The sequence below is a fragment of the Chlorocebus sabaeus genome, chromosome 29 (genome assembly GCF_047675955.1).
Source record: "Chlorocebus sabaeus isolate Y175 chromosome 29, mChlSab1.0.hap1, whole genome shotgun sequence".
Classification (NCBI taxonomy): domain Eukaryota; kingdom Metazoa; phylum Chordata; class Mammalia; order Primates; family Cercopithecidae; genus Chlorocebus; species Chlorocebus sabaeus.
Window position 1 is genome coordinate 12,717,096 of NC_132932.1, and position 17,954 is coordinate 12,735,049.

Below are 17,954 nucleotides of genomic sequence, written 5' to 3' on the forward strand. Positions count from 1 at the left end.
ACTTACGAAACTCTGATTTTTAGGGAAGTTAAGACACCAAACATTATTTTATATCCACAAGAATGACAAAATCACAAACTATTAAATGACAGCAAGGATTCAAAAGATGTCCCGTTTTATTCAAAAGCCCAATATATTTTCATTGCACTATGATGTTTAACAAGAAAAACTAATTTTTTTATCCCAATAAGTAGTATTCAATTCTCTGCAGCAGATCCAGGACGAGGGTGACACAAGGGAGGTACTAGCCTTGGGCTAATTTAAGAGGGTGCCAAAAATCAGTAATGATGACACATGATATTTTAATAAATTTTTTAAAAATGGGAAAAATATTCATGATGAACAAATCATCAAGGTTTTTAAATAAATGGCGTAATCCAACCTTGTCAATCTTTACTGGAGCCTAAAGCAAAACTAAAAATGTCTACCTGATATACGTATATCTTTATATATATTTTTGTAGTTCTTTTTTTTGCCAGGCCATTAAAGAAGTTGAGAAATTACTGAAAAATTGAAAGACCAGTGTATTAAAGCTCACATTATTTTATGTTTAAACATTTATCTATACCTAAATTGGATCTACTATAATTTCATTTTCCTGACTTTCATAGAAGCAAATGCATCAACAATATTTTCAACTGAAAATGAGATAAACCAAGAAGTCAATTTTGAACATCTGTGACTGGCTCTGAGTGGATGCAGTGCTGCCCAGGAGAAAGGACTGCCTACACATTTGATTCTAATCTGCACCTTATTATTCGACTTGTTTGAAAGGGAAAGTACCTCCTTTGGCACTTCTTGGAGACACCAGTGGGTAATACTGATGGCTTCTCCCTTTGTCTTTAAACAGCTTTATTGGCTGCAGAACTTCAGAGCAGGTGTGCCTCCTGTTCATGAACTCTACAGTGCCTGCCCATCTGCAAATCAGCATTTGTTTGCAAAACTTTCCTTTTTATTTATCTAGAACATAAAATTCACTGCTGAAGCTGGGTCCACAGCAACTTTTTTGAAATGCCCTTTGTGAATCATTTAAATCATCCACTTAGAACATCTGATTAACTTAAAGTAGGTGATTGATTTTAGGCAAGTTTCTTTTTACCTATTTGTAGTAAACTGGTCTTTTAGGCAGTAACTTTGGCATCCACCAAAGGCATCCTCCCTGAGCAAGGAGGACATTAGAATTAAAGGCAAAATTCCAGGCACAGTCCAAGCATTTAAATAAAGATTTTAAAGAAACACTCAACCTATACATTTTCCAATTAATTCTAAGATAAAAATGAAACTGAGCTGGATTATCATTCCTGTTCTCCATTAGTCATTGATTTTCTACTGCTTCAAATTCTGGTAGATTACTTTATAATGACAAGATTGTCTGCTTATTGGAGCAGCGAGGTACTATAGTAGTGGGTCTCGCTACCATAGCCCATCAGAATTATCTGGAACGCTGGTTAAAACACAGATTTTGAGCCCCAGTCCCAGAGTTTCTGATTCAGTAGGTCTCGGGTGTGGCCAGAGAATTTGCATCTCTAACAGATTCCCAAGTGAGGCTGATACTTCCAGTCCGTCGACCACACTTCGAGAACCACTGTACCAGAGTAATGTGTATAAAAACAGATATCTTGCCAATCAATAAGATTTAGCCAAGAAGGAATGAATATGTCTGTTGCTGTATCACACCTAAGTAGATACCTGTAATGCGGTAAAACCAAAAAGCACACACTTACCATGTTGGCCTGGTTATTTGGAGCAATACTTCTCAATCCTTCACGTGCACTCACCCCTCGGGAGCTGGTTAAACTGCAGATACTGATCCACATGAGGGAAGGCCCCACGTTTCTCATTTCTCACCCATGAAGATGCTGCCAGTCCACAGAACACACTTTTAATAGCAAAAGGCTAAAATAAACCCTATTTAATACAGCTTTTCATTAAGTTACTTACCACTAATTCAGAACAGAAGGTTCTGTAAACAGCTTTTGAAACATGCTTCAGTCCAGAAGCAGGTTTTTTGTCAGTGATATTGGATTTATCAAAAAATAAATTTTTACTCTACGGCTTTGTAGGAGACAAATTCCTTAGAACTGCAGGGAGGAAAGTCCTTCTTCCTCTCAGGAAGATGCAGGAAAACAGAGGATATGGGATAGTAGAAGATGTGGTTTCATTTGCAGTTCTTTGGCCTCGAGGTCTCCTATATATTTTGACCTTGTGCTAAGCTTCAGTGAGGATCCGGCTTGTTATCCAGATTTTATACTCCAAAAAGAAAGACTTTGATTGGGCAGATTTACCACAATGTAGAAAAAGCAACCCTATTGGAAAGCATTTACCCTTAAACAGAAGAGTCACCATTGCCTTCAGTTGGTACGCTACTATAGGCAATGAATTGTAATTAAGCTCAGCTGCCAGTGCAACTGGTTTCAGCATCACCTGCAAGCATTTGTAGAGCTGTTTCTATCTAAGCAGAGACAGTCCCAAATATTCATATATTGATTCATTGGTTACATTGGTTCTTTGATTCAATAGTATCAATGTTAATTTCTTGATTTTGATAATTGTACTGTTGTTACGTAGGAAGATGTCCTCATTCATAGGAAATATAAAGTATTTAAGAGAAGAGGGACAACATGCTTGCAATTTACTCTCAAATGTTTCACAAAAAATAATGTACTCAAACACATATAGAGTGAAAAAAAAATTTTAAAAGTAAATGTGTTAAGATTTTCACACCTGGCCAGGCACAGTCGTTCACGTCTGTAATCCCAGCACTTTGGGAGGCCAAGGCAGGCAGATCATTTGAGGTCAGGAGTTCGAGTCGAGCCTGACCAACATGGTGAAACCCCGTCTCTACTGAAAATACAAAAAGTTAGCCGGGCATGGTGGTGCACGTCCATAATCCCAGCTACTCAGGAGGTTGAGGCAGGTGAATCACTTGAACCCAGGAGGCGGAGGTTGTGGTGAGCAGAGATCGTGCCATGGCACTCCAGCCTGGGCAACAGAGTGAGACTCTGTCTCAAAAATAAAAAAAATAAATAACTACTGGGGAATGTGGATGAAGGATAATCAGAAGTTTTTGGTATTATTCTTACAATTTTTGTGTAAGTCTGGAATTATTTAAAGTACAAAGTAAAATATTTTTAACCATACGTATCAGTGCCTGGCCAGACCAGTTAAACTCAAATATCTGAGTGGGGACTATATATCAATGTTTTAAAACTCCCCAAGTGAGTATACAGTACAAGGGTTGAGAATCTTTGCTAACCATTCAATGCCTGTTTTTCCCTATATAATTTATTTATGTATGCTCTAGATGCTTGTCAAATAATATACATGCTTTCAACTGTGTTTCCTTATTCTGGTGCATGTGGCCTACCATTAGTTTTGGTACCAAAAGTCTAGTAGCTTTCTGGAGGGAGCTGCTGTGTGAGCATAGAGAGACGGGTGCACATTACCTGAGAGCAGCCCCTTTGTATAGGTGCAAGGGAAACTAACACTGAGCTAGAAAAAGATGTAGATTTGTGTTTCAGATAAAATATTACATTTTTAACATATTTGCATATTTACGTGTATATATATTTTATACAGATGTTTCTGCATATATCTATACTAATATATAAAGCATACTTTCTGGACTCCTGGGTAATTTTAAGTAAGGAGGGATTCTTTTCTTTTTGATAATGGACTGGGTCTCTCTGCCTGTCCAGGCTCTTCAGAATCATGCTTTTGTTCATTCTGACTCCCTTGTTCTCCTGTTCTCCCTTAAGGTACCGTTCTACCCAAAACTGGCTAGAAGGCCTTTCTGTTTTCCCTTCCTGTGTCATAGAGACTTTACTGAAATCATAAACTCAATGTCTTCATACCTCCTCAACCTCACTAGCACAGATCCCCAAGCCTTTACTCAATAGGTAGGGAAGCTTCTAGAATTTAGAAAACTTTTTAAACTAATAAAACGTGAATTTTGTGCTTAGTTTGGGCATCAATGTGTCTCAAAATATCACTTGAAATTCTGAACTCGTTCTATGCGGTATGGCCCATTCCTTCAAATAATGAACATTATTGAGTCGATTGGTCAGGAAATGTGTGGGACACAACTCATTAGAGATTTGGGGGGAGCAAAAGCTCATTGCTTTAAGATCTCAAAACTATTATCTGAATTTCACAGGTAAAACATAATCATGAGCAACAGCTACTATTTCTTCAGACACTTCTTATGCGAACCCTCTTCTTTGCTTGCTTTGTCCTAATTTTCCCTAACTCTCTTTCTTTCCCCTCTACCCTTCTAACACCCCTTACCGTGTGCTCAATCTCTTGCTCTACTGACTCACACTGGATAAAATTCTTCTATTTTAATCCCCATTAATAAGTCTCAAACACAGCTGACTCCATGCTCAGGTATGGGGGAGGAGGGAACCTCGACTATGTACTAAGAAATTGGGGAGCAGCTTCCATGTGTTGAGTAAAGTTTACAGTCAGACAAAAGAGCATGAGTCTTAATTCATGACCAGGCTGAAAAATGTCCCAGGTTGCTGAAAATTGATTCTGGATATTTGGCAAGATAACTTCTTCAATCATATGTCAAAATGAGTTACTGATGGAAAGCTAAGTGATCAAATCTCAATAAAAAAGCTGGATGGCCCATACTGAACACTGGTTACAGAAGACAAGAAGTGCAGGCATCAGCCAGAGTTTTCTAGAACAGGTAAAATTCCGATCCCAGATCTTTCGACCTAAGAAAGTATGATGTATCCATTTTCTCCACCATGCCAGCAGGCTTAATGAATATAGATGGTTCACCTGGGCTCTGAAGTGGCAAACAGTAGTCACCCCTCCACAAAATCAATGAAAGCACTGCAGAGCTGGACTCCCAGTTGCATTTGTCACAAAGAGACAACCAGCATTCATCGAAGACACCTAGAAATCCCAGCACCTCCTCATTTTTTCTAAGGTAAAGCCAAGTTTTCAATGATGTTTTACTTCTTACCATTTAAGAACTTTATAGCACATCTTCTATTTTCAGGTTTACTATGTACTTAGATTCCTCAGCAAATTGGTAGGAGGTTGGAGAGAAGAGAAATTATGCCACAGTGGTATTTGACAGAAGATATATCTCTGAACTATCTGCTGCCTGATTAAAAAAAAAAAAAAAAAGATTTTGCCAAGATAATCCATATTTACACTGGAGAGTTTGGAGAGTTTGAAATAACTGTGTTACACCTGTAGATTTAACTAGACCATCAAGAAGCCACATTAACTTGCAGAAAACTGCCCAGGCTCTCATGGTACTCCTACTAGGTTACATGTGCATACCATAACCTCAACATTTCCTGAGAATACCACAGACTCAAAGTTGTTAAAACCAATATCGTTTTTTTATAAAGTCATTGCCTTACATACCCTACATGCTGCCTGGGCTCTTATAACCTATAGAGTCACAGATGGGAATTTTCAGCCTGAGTGCCAAGAATAGTTTTACTTTTCTGTGTGGTCAAGGGGACCCATACAACTGTGATTATTCTCTTTTGCTTGGACCTAAGAACCTCAAAGCCTAATTTTCAATTCAATTTTAATAACAATGTACAAGCCTGTGGGCCACCTATATTGTGATCTTACATATTGCTTTTCTGGTTTGTTTTTTGGTTAGCCATGATTTTCTATTTACTCCTCAGGGTTGTCTAAGGTAAGGAAGGATTGCTCTTCTGGTTTGTTTTCTTACTGGTTGTGATTTTTTTATTTACTGCTTAGGGTTGTCTAAGGTAAGGAAAGGAAAAAAGAAAGAAGGGAGGGAAGAACAGAAGTAGGAAGAAAGGAATTTGTTGAAATGAGATTAGACTATTTAAGGACTCATGAATGGACAGTATATCCATTTCTCCTGCTTGATGTCACTGGAGAACAAAAAACTTTGATCACTTTCATAGGCACCAAATTCTTCTTAAAGAAATAAAAAAGATTCTTTAACACAAGCTATGTGGCTTATTTTAGCCAAATAGTAACAGAAGACTTCACCTGCACAAAGGCGAAAAGTGAAAGCTAGGTGACCAGGAGAAGGACATTGACCAAACAACATAGTAAAACTCTGCATATTGCATGCTCACAGCACAAGGACCCTTTAGCCCCTTCTGGACCTTCACCACCAGCTCTCACACAGCCATAAGGAGTGACAGCAAGGGGCAGTGCTGCTGTGTTAGATGCACTGCCCTGGTGCTGCCCGCCCCGCCACTCACATGGTATATCGAATGCCCCAAGTGTCTCAGCTCCCACTCAGCAGTGCGGCTATCCCTCTGGGACACTCTTTCTCTGTGATATCCTTACGACTTTAAGTGAAAGCAACAGAATCCTAGTAGAGCATAATAAAACATAGATTTAGAAACATACTGGAGTACATGAGACCTTAGTAGGCTCCTGAGAGATATAAACAGAACAAATAGCATGGTTTTTTGCAGAGCCATGGTTGAGATGGGTAGAAAAATCCCCATGGAATTGGAATAATATCCCTTTGCATGTAGGCTTTCATGGGAATTTTCCCACAGTTGTTAGAGTTCTATCCAGATTATAAACCAGTCTAATAAATTAAATTTTAAAAAAGAAAGTAAGAAGAGCCACAGTCCCTGGGTAAAGTTGATTGCTACCATTTTGTAAAGGCAGCCACAGCTGCAGGATGCCAAAGCCAAGAGGAGAGTTAGACCAACAACAATGCGATTCCCATGGGTCTGCATCTGCTTGTTCCTTCAGCTGGTGTGTTATCTCCCTCCGACAGGAACATAAATAAATGTTGCCTCAGACAGAAACTGCAGCATTAAATAGAAAAGCTGTGTATTTGAAATTAATTGTCTTTTGGCACAATTCCCTAAAAAATGACATGCTTTCAGTTGAAGTGCTTCCATGTAAGGCCAATTAAACAAAAGAGTCAACAACTGGGCTGAGGTCAATATGGGATGTTGGTGATTGCTCAGCAATGAGACAGGCTGTTCTGGTCACCATCTGTGGAAGAAAGCTAGGACGCTGTTTTCAGTAGAGGTTGCCAGTACCTGCAGGAAGCAAGATAACAAATGGAAGGAAACCAGACCTTCAGAAGAAAATGTTCCCTTTCTTCTAGTTCTGTCTTCTTTATTCATTCATCAGGGTCACCTCCATTCTTCCCAAGTCCTAATCCTGGGGAGAATCGGTATTTGACATATTGAGAGACTCTGGTGTGAGCATTGTTCTAGGTTTATTCTGCCCAAGTATAGCTGTCCCTAAATCATACTTGATTTTAACAACTTAAAGTATAATTTGCATATCATAAAATTCACTCATTTAGAATATATAATTCAATAATTATAATATCACCATGGTACAGTTTTGGAATATTTTCATCACCCCCCAAAAGATGCCTCATGCCCACTCACATTTAGCCAACCGTAGTTCCCACTACCAGTCTCATACAACCACTAATGTGCTTTCTGTGTTTATATATTTATATACAATTTGGACATTTTATACAAATGGAATTATGCTGGAAGGCAGGTAACTAACAAGGATCCACTACTCCAGGTAAAGAAAAATTAAGTTTATAAAGAAATTCTCCCCTCTTTATTTTAGGCTTGTAAGGGATTTTTCACATTTAAATATTTGGTCCATTTGAAATTTATCCACAGTAAAGTTCCAACTTTTTTCCAGATATGACCCAATTGGTTCAGCTTACTTTATGAAATGGATATATTTTTCCTATTGGTTTGAGATACTATCTTTATTGAATAGTGAATTCCTACATGTTTTTGCTTTTAGTTTCCCGCTGTAATTTTTTTTTCATATTTCTTTACATTCCATCAATCTCTCTTTATGTGCCATTACCACATCTTTAAAATTGTTTTTATGCCTGGTAGTACTATCTGCACTGTTAGCTCTAATTTTAAAGAGTGATTCTTGCCATTTGATTCACCTATTTTTTTTCACAATGAACTTTATCCTTGGTGGGGAAGACCTTTGTAATGCCACTCAAAATGCAGAAATCATTAATACCATGATATGTTTGTCTACAAGAAATTAAGTTCTTCTGAAAGATGAACTAAAACAAATAAAAATCCATAAACAGAGTCAAAGTCAAAAAACAGTGCATCTTTTCAATAAACATTTTGCAACTCATATCATTGATGACGGGCTAATAATGCTAATATACAAGGAGGTCCTAGAAATAAAAAGACCAACAACTCAACAGAAAATAAGCAAAAATATATTAATGTATAATTCACAGAACAAAGTTGTTCTTACCCACCATTACATAGCCTCACATTTAGTCTTGCTTTTTCTTCTCTGGATGGTGGCCCTAACCAAGAGAACTGTAAACAAATTCAGCATGCTTTAGGTGAAGGAAGACAATAGATAATCTCTGCTCCGGGGCTCTTGGTAGTTAGTGGAAGCCCACATACCAAGACCACTAGAGAAATCCACAGATGGTTGTAAACTATGATAGTATCTCAAATGAGGAATTAAGAAAGGGAAGTTATAGACTGGTTTTAGGATAATTATTAATCAAGACCTGGGCAGGGACTGTTCGGAACTTATAAATCAGATGATTTGCTGGAACAAGCAATGGTTCTATCTTTGAAACACATGGGTTCCTGCAGAGTTACTATTAAAGCAGTTTGTCTATGCTCTAATCTTAGAACATATGGGTCTGAAGGTACTGGTATTCCAACAACTGGAGTTTTGATAGTTCTGTTGCATGTCATCATTTGAAGCATTTTATCTACTTTGTGAGTCATGGTGCAGGACTACAGATTGTGATTCCTGTTTTCATTTCTTACGGTTTATACAGCACTTGGATATCCCCCATAACTAATCTATTAGGTATGTACTATCATCTTCATTTTATTGATGAGAAAACTGATGCAACAAGATTTTAAGTATTTTTGTCTACATTCTCACAGTTACTAAGTAGCAGAACTGGGTTTTAAACCTGTTTGTCTGTCTCCAAAGCCTGCTTTGAACATTTACTCCACATGCCACTAACACAGGGATTCTTTACTTGGTGTACATGAAATATCTCCAAGATATTTCATAATTTCTGTAATATTGCATGCTAATTTTAGAATGTGTGTATTTGTCAGGGGAAGGGAGATAATCCATTTATCCATCCAATTCTCAGTGGATGGTTAGGTCAACTAACAAAAAAGTCTAAAAAATCTTTGCCCTAGAGAAACTGTCTCCCTAAACTGAGGACAGCTCAGCCCCACCTTAGGGTAGGGAGAGGACATCTATTTATTTTAAAAAGCAAAGTGATCAGAGTGACCTCATTCAGAGCTGTTGCATGGGTTGGGTTTCTCATTTGTAGCTCTGCTGGAATTAAAATAGAGAGCTGAGGGGAAGCAGACAACGACCTTGGATTGTGAACCAACAGAAAAGAGAATCCATGGGTTCTATCTAACCAGGGAAATTGCCTTGGGAAAGTCATGCAATACATCTGAAAGTCATCCAGTGCCTCTGGCTCTCTAAATCAAGTTCGTTTATCCCAGACAGATCCAAAAAGAAAATGATTTCAACAGAATTAATATATTCTCTATGTGGTTCATGCAAATTTGAAATAAAAATTAGACTTTCTAGTTTCTTCCAAGCAAGGTCTCCTCTCAGAAGTCTCCCTATTTAAAATGAAAAAAAAAAAAAAAAAGACATTAAATTCATAGTGTAATAGGTGAGTTTGTTTTCTCAAGAACAAGAAAAATTACTTTAACTCATTTGTTCATGTGACTAAGTTTTTCAAGTACTAATAGAAAAGGAGTTGAGAATTAACAAAAGAGGAGGTGATAGCACGCATGCGTGCACACGCCCACACACACACACACACACACACACACCCCTCCATGAGCTTCTCCCTCATGGCTTGTTGCAAACTATGATCTCCAAAACAAAGCATATAAAATTTCTTGAAAATAGAGATTATAAAGTAACAGCAATGGCAAAAATATGCTTATAAAGATAAGAATTTAGCATCAAAACTGCCAAGCAGCTCAAAGGATGCAGCCAAAGTGAATTGTCTCTAGTTTGGTGAATGGTCTCTATTTCGTGGAACCTGAATATTCTCTAGGTTTCTTGTAAGGCTTCATTTCAGGCTTTTTTTTTTTCTTCTGCTTATCACAATTGCATCCAACCTGCAGCTGTTATGCACGTTTCAGAATAATCGGTTATTTAAGATAATATATTGTTTGTCTAAATGGAGAAGGGAGAGATCAAACTCTTTTCGTCCATCTGGAGCTGGCGAGCAGCTGGATAAAATCAAGGAGTTGATATACTTTGTTCTCTAAGTGGCTCACCACCTTAACACTCCAGCCCAGCCAGAGCTGTTTCCCTGAATGTATGCTGGTCTGTGTCATCGCACCTTCTCCATTATTCTTCAGCCTTCTGACTGGGGGCTTGGAATTTTCACCTCCTGTGAAACAAGTGTCTGAGAATTTATGAGAAGAGACTCTGCCACACTAGGGCAGAGCACCTTCAATAGTCAGAGACTGAAATTAGCCATAACCAGATGGCATGCATGCCTGCAGTCAAATTATTCATATTATAGAGGAAACACAACAGCAATTTTGTGGCTGAGAAAGATTGCTTAGATCACGCCTTGGCAAAACCATTAACAAGAATTTGGAACACACAAAAAAACAAAGCAAAACAAACACAGTTGCGCTTTATATCCCTCAGGATGTTCAGCTGGTGGTAGGTCACATCTGGACTGTATGCCACCAAGAAACATCGAAATGAGTCTTTGCTAGAAGCTGTCTCTGAGAGCCAAAAGATGAACTGGTAACTTCAGAAATGTGCAAATGTGTACCTAATGTGAGCATTCTAAAGCTTGTCTGAGGAAAAGCACTTAAATTGGATACCTATGTTGTCCCAAAGTTTTATAATATACAGGTGACTCTTGAACAATGTGAAGATAAGGGGTGTAGATCTGCCACACAGGCAAAAACATGTATACAACTTTTGACTCCCAAAAAATCTTGACTATCAGGTTGGTGCAAAAGTAACTGCGGTTTTTGCCGTTAAATGTAATTAAAAGTAATGGCAAAAACTGCAGTTGCTTTTGCACCAACCTAATATTAATAGCCTACTGTTGACTGGAAACCTTACTGATAATATGAACAGTCAATCAACACATACTTTGTGTTTTGTATGAATCATTTACTGTATTCTTGCAATAAAGTAAGCTAGAGAAAAGTAATGTTATTTTTTAAATTATAAGAAAGAGAAGATACATTTACTATTCACTAAGTGGAAGTGGATCATCATAAAGTTCTTCATCCTCATAGTCTTCACATTTAGTAGGTTGAGGATGAGGAGGAAGAAGAGGGGTTTGTCTTGTTCTTTAAGGGGTGGCAGAGGCAGAAGAAAATCCTCATATAAGTGGACCTGCACAGTTCAAACCTGTGTTGTTCAAGGGTCAACTGTACAGTTAGTTCATTTATTTTACTGTGCTGTGACATTAATATATGTAATCAAAAAATAGTGCATCTAGATACAACAAATAGCCCCAAGTTGGAATCATAACCATCCAAATTATTACACTGTTTGTCCATAAATTCCAAGAGGTCCAGGTTTCAAAGTCATTTCTTTATGGTCATTATGGCCTTTCAAGTTTGCTTGTTCTCACATTTGGTACATGGTCTGTGAAGTTACTGGGGCACTGTGTTAGTCCGTTTTCACGCTGCTGATAAAGACATACTGGAGACTGGGTAATTTACTAAGGAAAAGAGGCTTAGTGGACTCACAGTTCCACGTGGCTGGGGAGGCCTCACAATCATGTTGGAAGGCATAAGGCACATCTTACATGGCAGCACACAAGCAAGAATGAGAGCCAAGTGAAAGGAGTTTCCCCTTATAAAACAATCAGATGCCACAAGAACAGTATGGGGGAAACCACCCCTAAGATTCATGTTGTGGGGTCCCTCCCACAACATGTGGGAATTATGGGAGCTACAATTCAAGATGAGATTTGGTGGGGACACAGCCACACCATATCAGTCACCATAGTTTATAAAATCCTTAAGAATCTTAGTTTCAGGGACTACAATCAATACAAATACAACCAGGCTTTATATTTCTGGGGAAAATTATTAGGTTATCATTCTAAGACTAGCTTACTATCTTTCACCAGTCTGGGAAAAAATGGAAATAAAATCTTAGTGCATCATACAGGACTAAGGTGAAATCAAAAATAGTTAAGGCCTAATAAGTCAGGAAACTCATATTTGATTAAATCATGGTTATTGGCCAACATCCTGCTTGGCCAACAGAAATATGTTAAATTCTCAATGTGGGAAGATAACATCATCCAGAGACTCTAAAATGTTTTATAAGCAATGCCTGGCATTCAATGAAAATTATCAAACATGAAAAGAACAAGAACAAATGAGCAAAAACAGACAACAGAAATAAATTCAAATGTGAACCAGATATTAAAACAATTAGACAAGGACATCAAAAAATCTGTAATATAATTAAGACAATCGGGAAGTAGATGCAGAATTTTACCTGGGAACTGGTATTAATAAGAAAGAATCAAAGGAATTTCAGAACTGAGAAAATATTAGCTAAAACTAAATTAATTCAGAAGATGAGTTTAACAATAGAATCATATTCAAATCAATAGATAAATTACACTGAGTATTAAAATGTATGGGACACAGTGAGAATTTCTAATGTACATGTAATTAAAGAACCAGAAAGATGGAGAAGTGTGAAGCAATATTTGACTACATAACACCTAAGAAATTTCTAAAACAGAAATAAGGCATCAAGCCATAGACTCAAGAAACTCTGTTAAACCCAATCAGGATTAACCTAAAGACAACCAAACCTAGAAACTTTATAGTAAAACAGCTCAAACTGAAGACAAAGACAAAATCCCAAAAGCAGCTGGATTACGCATTTCTATCAAAACCTATAGAACTAAAGGATGAAACTTTAGAATGATCTTTAATGCAGTGAAGGACAAGACTAAAGTTCCCAGTTTTTCAACTGTTCATTAATTCCAAGTCTTTTCTTTATGATCATTATGGCGTTCCAGGTTTTTTGTTGTTGTTATTCAGGTTTTTTGCTTCACATTTTAGCAACGGTTTTAGAAGATAGACTTATGTAAGCATCTACCCAAAGAAGCCACAATGAGTACAAATACAAACAGGTATTGTTACCAGCCAATACAATAATATGAAAAAGAAATAAATTGTAAGAATTTGAAAGATTGGGATTTATCCTCCTTATTTAGATGCTGTTAATCTATTGGAAAAATATTATGACCAATTATAGTGAATAAGATTAATATACAAAACTTCACACTCTTCCTAAACACCACTAACTGAATAATAACAAAATTTCTGTGGAACTTGACAAGCTTTGATAAATTGTATTTCTTCTGCAAAATTAATCTTAAGTTATTTTTGGCATTTTCATATCATTGAAATGAAAATGATATGAAAATGCCAAAAACAAGATTAATTTTGCAGAAGAAATACAAAGCATAGGAATGTGATATTAATACATACTACAAAGCATAGTGATTAATATTAATACATGTGGTATAAATATAATATGAAAAAAATAAATAGTACTTGCTATAGTTTGGATATTTGACCCCTCCAAACCTCATATTGAAATTTGATCCACAATGTTGGAGGTGGGGCCTATTGGGAGGTGTTTGGATCATGGGGCAAATCCCACATATATGACTTGCTGCTTTTCTTACTATAGTGAGTTATCATTCTATTCTTCATGACAGCTGGTTGTTAAAAAATATCTTGGCATCTTCCCCCTTTCTTGTACACACCAGCTTGATTTCACCTTCCCCCATGTGTGGATCCAGCCTGAAGCCCTTCACAGAAGTAGATGCTGGTGCCATGTTTCTTGTATAGCAGGGGTGTCCAATCTTTTGGCTTCCCTGGGCCACATTGGAAGAAGGATTGTCTTGGGCCATACATAAAATACACTAACACTAACAATAGCTAATGAGCTTTAAAAAAATTGCAAAAAAAAAAAAACCCTCATAATGTTTTCAGAAAGTTTATGCATTTGTGTTGGGCTGCATTCAAAGCCATCCTGGGCTGCATGTGGCCTACAGGCCACAGAGTCTTGCTTTGTTGCCCAGGCTGGAGTGCAGTGGCATAATGTCCACTCACTTCAAGCTCCGCCCCCCTGGGTTCATGCCATTCTCCTGCCTCAGCCTCCCAAGTAGCTGGGACTACAGGCACCCACCACCACGCCCAGTTAATTTTTTTTTTTTTATTTTTAGTAGAGACAGGGTTTCACCATGTTTGCCAGGATGGTCTTGATCTCCTGACCTAGTCATCTGCCTGCCTCGGCCTCCCAAAGTGCTGGGATTACAGGTATGAGCCACCGCACCTGGCCAACCTCATTTTTTAATAAATTACTCAGCCTTAAGTGTTCCTTAGCAACACTAAATTGACTATGAAAGTACTAAAAGTAATTCATAAGAATTAAAATCTTCTCTGTATTTATGGTTTTTGGCATTTTGATTATTTTATGACTAGAGATGGTTTTCTTAGAGTTTATCCTTCTTGGTGTCTGTTGAACTTCTCAGACTTGCGAGTTGCTCTTTTTCATCAAATTTGGAAAATTCTTGGCCATTACCTCTTCAAATTCTTTTTGTCCCAGTGTCTCCCCTATTCTTCCTGGACACGAAGTACAACCCTATTAAACAGCTTATTATTGTCCCATGGGTCACCAATGCACTCTCTCATATTGTTTTCAGTAAGTTTCTCTCTGTATGCTATGATTTATAGATTTTGTTGCTACTTCTTTAAGTCCACTGATTTTTTTCTGCATAATCCAATCTGCTGTTAATGTCATCAATATTCCCCAATCTGTTTGCTCATTGTGTTCTTTTTCTTTAAATTTCAGGCATACTATAACTTTTTAAAAAGTCCTTGCCTGCTAACTCCAACATATCTTCTATCCCATCCTTTTCCCGTTTGTCAGGTTTTTCTTCTGGTTGTAGCTAACATTTTCTTATTTCTTCCCATATCTAGTAATTTTTCTTTGTATACTAAATTGTATATGTTATATAGTTGAGAGCCTACTTTTTGTGTGTTCCATTAAAGAATGTTAAAGTTTATTCTGACAGGTAATTGACTGGAAGATAAGCTTGATCTTGCCATGGCTTATTGTTAGGACTTCTTAGCACAGGTCCAGAGTAACCCGTATTCTAAAATAAGGTGTAACCCTACTCAAAGACAGAGTTTTTGGTATCTCAGCTAAATGCATGGCTGAGATGCCCAAAGCTGCCTGATCAGAAATTTAACAGCTCTCAAAACTGAATGATATCTAAAATACTAGTTCAGCTTGTGGTGCCCCTGTAGCATTTCTCTGCCACAACTGAAGAAATTGCATGCGGTGCCAGTATAGTTTAGTATTAAGCCAAGAGTTAAGGGGTACCTATACAGATTTATAAAATACCTTCTCTGAATATATGTTTTCTCCAGTGCCATACTCTGTACATTTCAGCCTTACAGCATCCCCAAACTCTGATCTCTGTTTCTTCTACCCAGAAGGACAGTTACTTTCTGCTTGTTCCAATTTCCTGTGCAATTGTCTGGAACAAGTACCGGCCAGAAATCCAGGGTGAATGTTGAGCTCTCCTTGAGTATTTCCATTTGCTCAAGGATCAAAGCTTTGCACTGCCTATTGTTCAATATCTAAAACCAGTTGCTTCAAATATTTAATCCAGTTTTATAATTGTTTATAGCAGGAGATTAACCCTATAACTATCACTCCATCAAGGAAAGAACAAGTAGTCTGTCTAATTCTTTTAGCCCCTTCCACATTTCAGTTTTACATTTATCTTTGTCTCTCCATTGCCCTCTCCATTGCATCTATTCATCCTTGAGTTCCTCATAATTTATCTTTTATTCTTAAATAGTTTTTGTCTTTTTCTTCCATTTCCTTTCTGAGTTCTACCAACTTCTATTTTATACCTCCCTGTTTTTTATTTTTTTCTACTCTGAGTCACAGTACCCTGTCACATATGCAATTGCTCATTTACTGATATTTAATTCATGAACATATTTGTTACAATGTTCTTCATTTTCATGACTTTTTGGCAACATTTAATATGCTAAAGGTTTTGATACTAATTTACATTTTCATATAATAACTTTACACGGGTGCTGGTTTCTTATGTTTGTATTATTATTATTATTATATTGGATTTTTGCAATACCAAGATTGTGAATATTCACAACACCAGGAAATTCCATGTGGAGAGGAGTTTTAGAAGTTGGGAAAGGGAGGGCAAGTGGTTTCATAATTCAGAAGTCAGAATTGCCATATTCAGTTTCTACAGTGAAAAACAGGGTTTTTCTCCCTCTTTTTTCCCCATCTTTTTTTCCCTTATTCTGGAAAACTATATTGTTTCAGCAGGTTCTTTATCTGAAATAGGAAGCCTAAAGAGATACCATCAACCTCAAGGTACCAGTAATTCCCCAAAAGAGGGACTTACTAGACTTCCACTTCCTTTTGACTTCCCAGTGACTCAGATCCACCAGATTACAGATATCTTCTTAGGATTTGCCAACCACAGTAAGACCTTTTTCTACTAGAGGTAAAATAGTTACTGTGGGGAGTTATGGTTTCTGCTTGAACATGTGAATAGCTTGGAAGTCATCACCTCCATTCTTACAAGGCAAATCTGAACAAACTAAAAATCAAAGACTTTTCTTGGACCCACCAAGAGAACTGAGGTCATAGGGCAAACTAACTCCCAAATACGGAGAGAAGTGCATGCAGAAAGATATAGCAACCAATATCTACATACTTGGAGCAGAAGCTTCTAGAGACATAAACTGGTACAAACACTTAAATGGTGATTTTGATGAATTTCTGGAGGCTAAGTGTTTACTAGCATGAGACTGAGAAGGAGTTCCCACACTTTTGTGGTCCTTCTCTTCAGTCACTCCACTAGGTTGACATTGTATGTATCTGAAAAATATGTCCTCATGGCTGTTTTAAGTAGAGTGGAAGAACAGCCAGGGTAAAATATGAAAGATGTTAAAAAAAAAAAAAAGAGCCCACTTGCCAGGATAAAGAAGTTTGCCAGCACTCCATTCTGAAGCCTTATTCCAGAAAGAGAAGAGAAATTCTTCCAGCTCATGTCTCCAGCTTTCCTATGTCGCCTAAGGCAGTGGGAAACACAACAGTCCACAGAGATTAGAGTTCAAAGAAATAGATTAGGAATATTGCAGCCAGAAAGGTAGGAGGGACGAGGAGACAAAAAGCTACACTACTGGAGAAACACTTGTGAAGATCACAGCCTCAAAACACCGACGTAATAGAAGGGTGAGACTTAATCAGAAAAATTATATAACGCTTTACCTCCCTCACACCACATCAACAGGGGCCAGTGTAATAACTGTGCTTACAGGTCTAAGAACTATAAGAGGGCCGGGCGCAGTGGCTCAAGCCTGTAATCCCAGCACTTTGGGAGGCAGAGGCAGGTGGATCACGAGGTCATGAGATCGAGACCATCCTGTGAATGGTGAAACCCTGTCTCTACTAAAAATACAAAAAATTAGCCAGGCGTGGTGGTGGCCACCTGTAGTCCCAGCTACTTGGAGGCTGAGATGGGAGAATGGCATGTACTGGGAAGGCGGAGCTTGCAGTGAGCTGAGATTGCACCACTGTACTCCAGCCTGGGTGACAGAGCAAGACTCCATCTCAAAAAAAAAAAAAAAAAGAACTACAAAAGAAAAATTTTCCCTAAGCAACAGTACATAGAAAAACTCAAAATCAAGAAATAAAACAAAACCAAGGATGCTAGAGGAGATTGAAATGTTTAGTACCTACATCTATGAGCAACACCAAACACAACGCAACTCCTAACCAGATTAACGTAAGTCCTCAATTTACCTGTTTCCTATTACTCAATATAAAAAATCAGTAGACATGCCAGAAGAAAATACACAATCTGAAAAAGATAAAGCAAG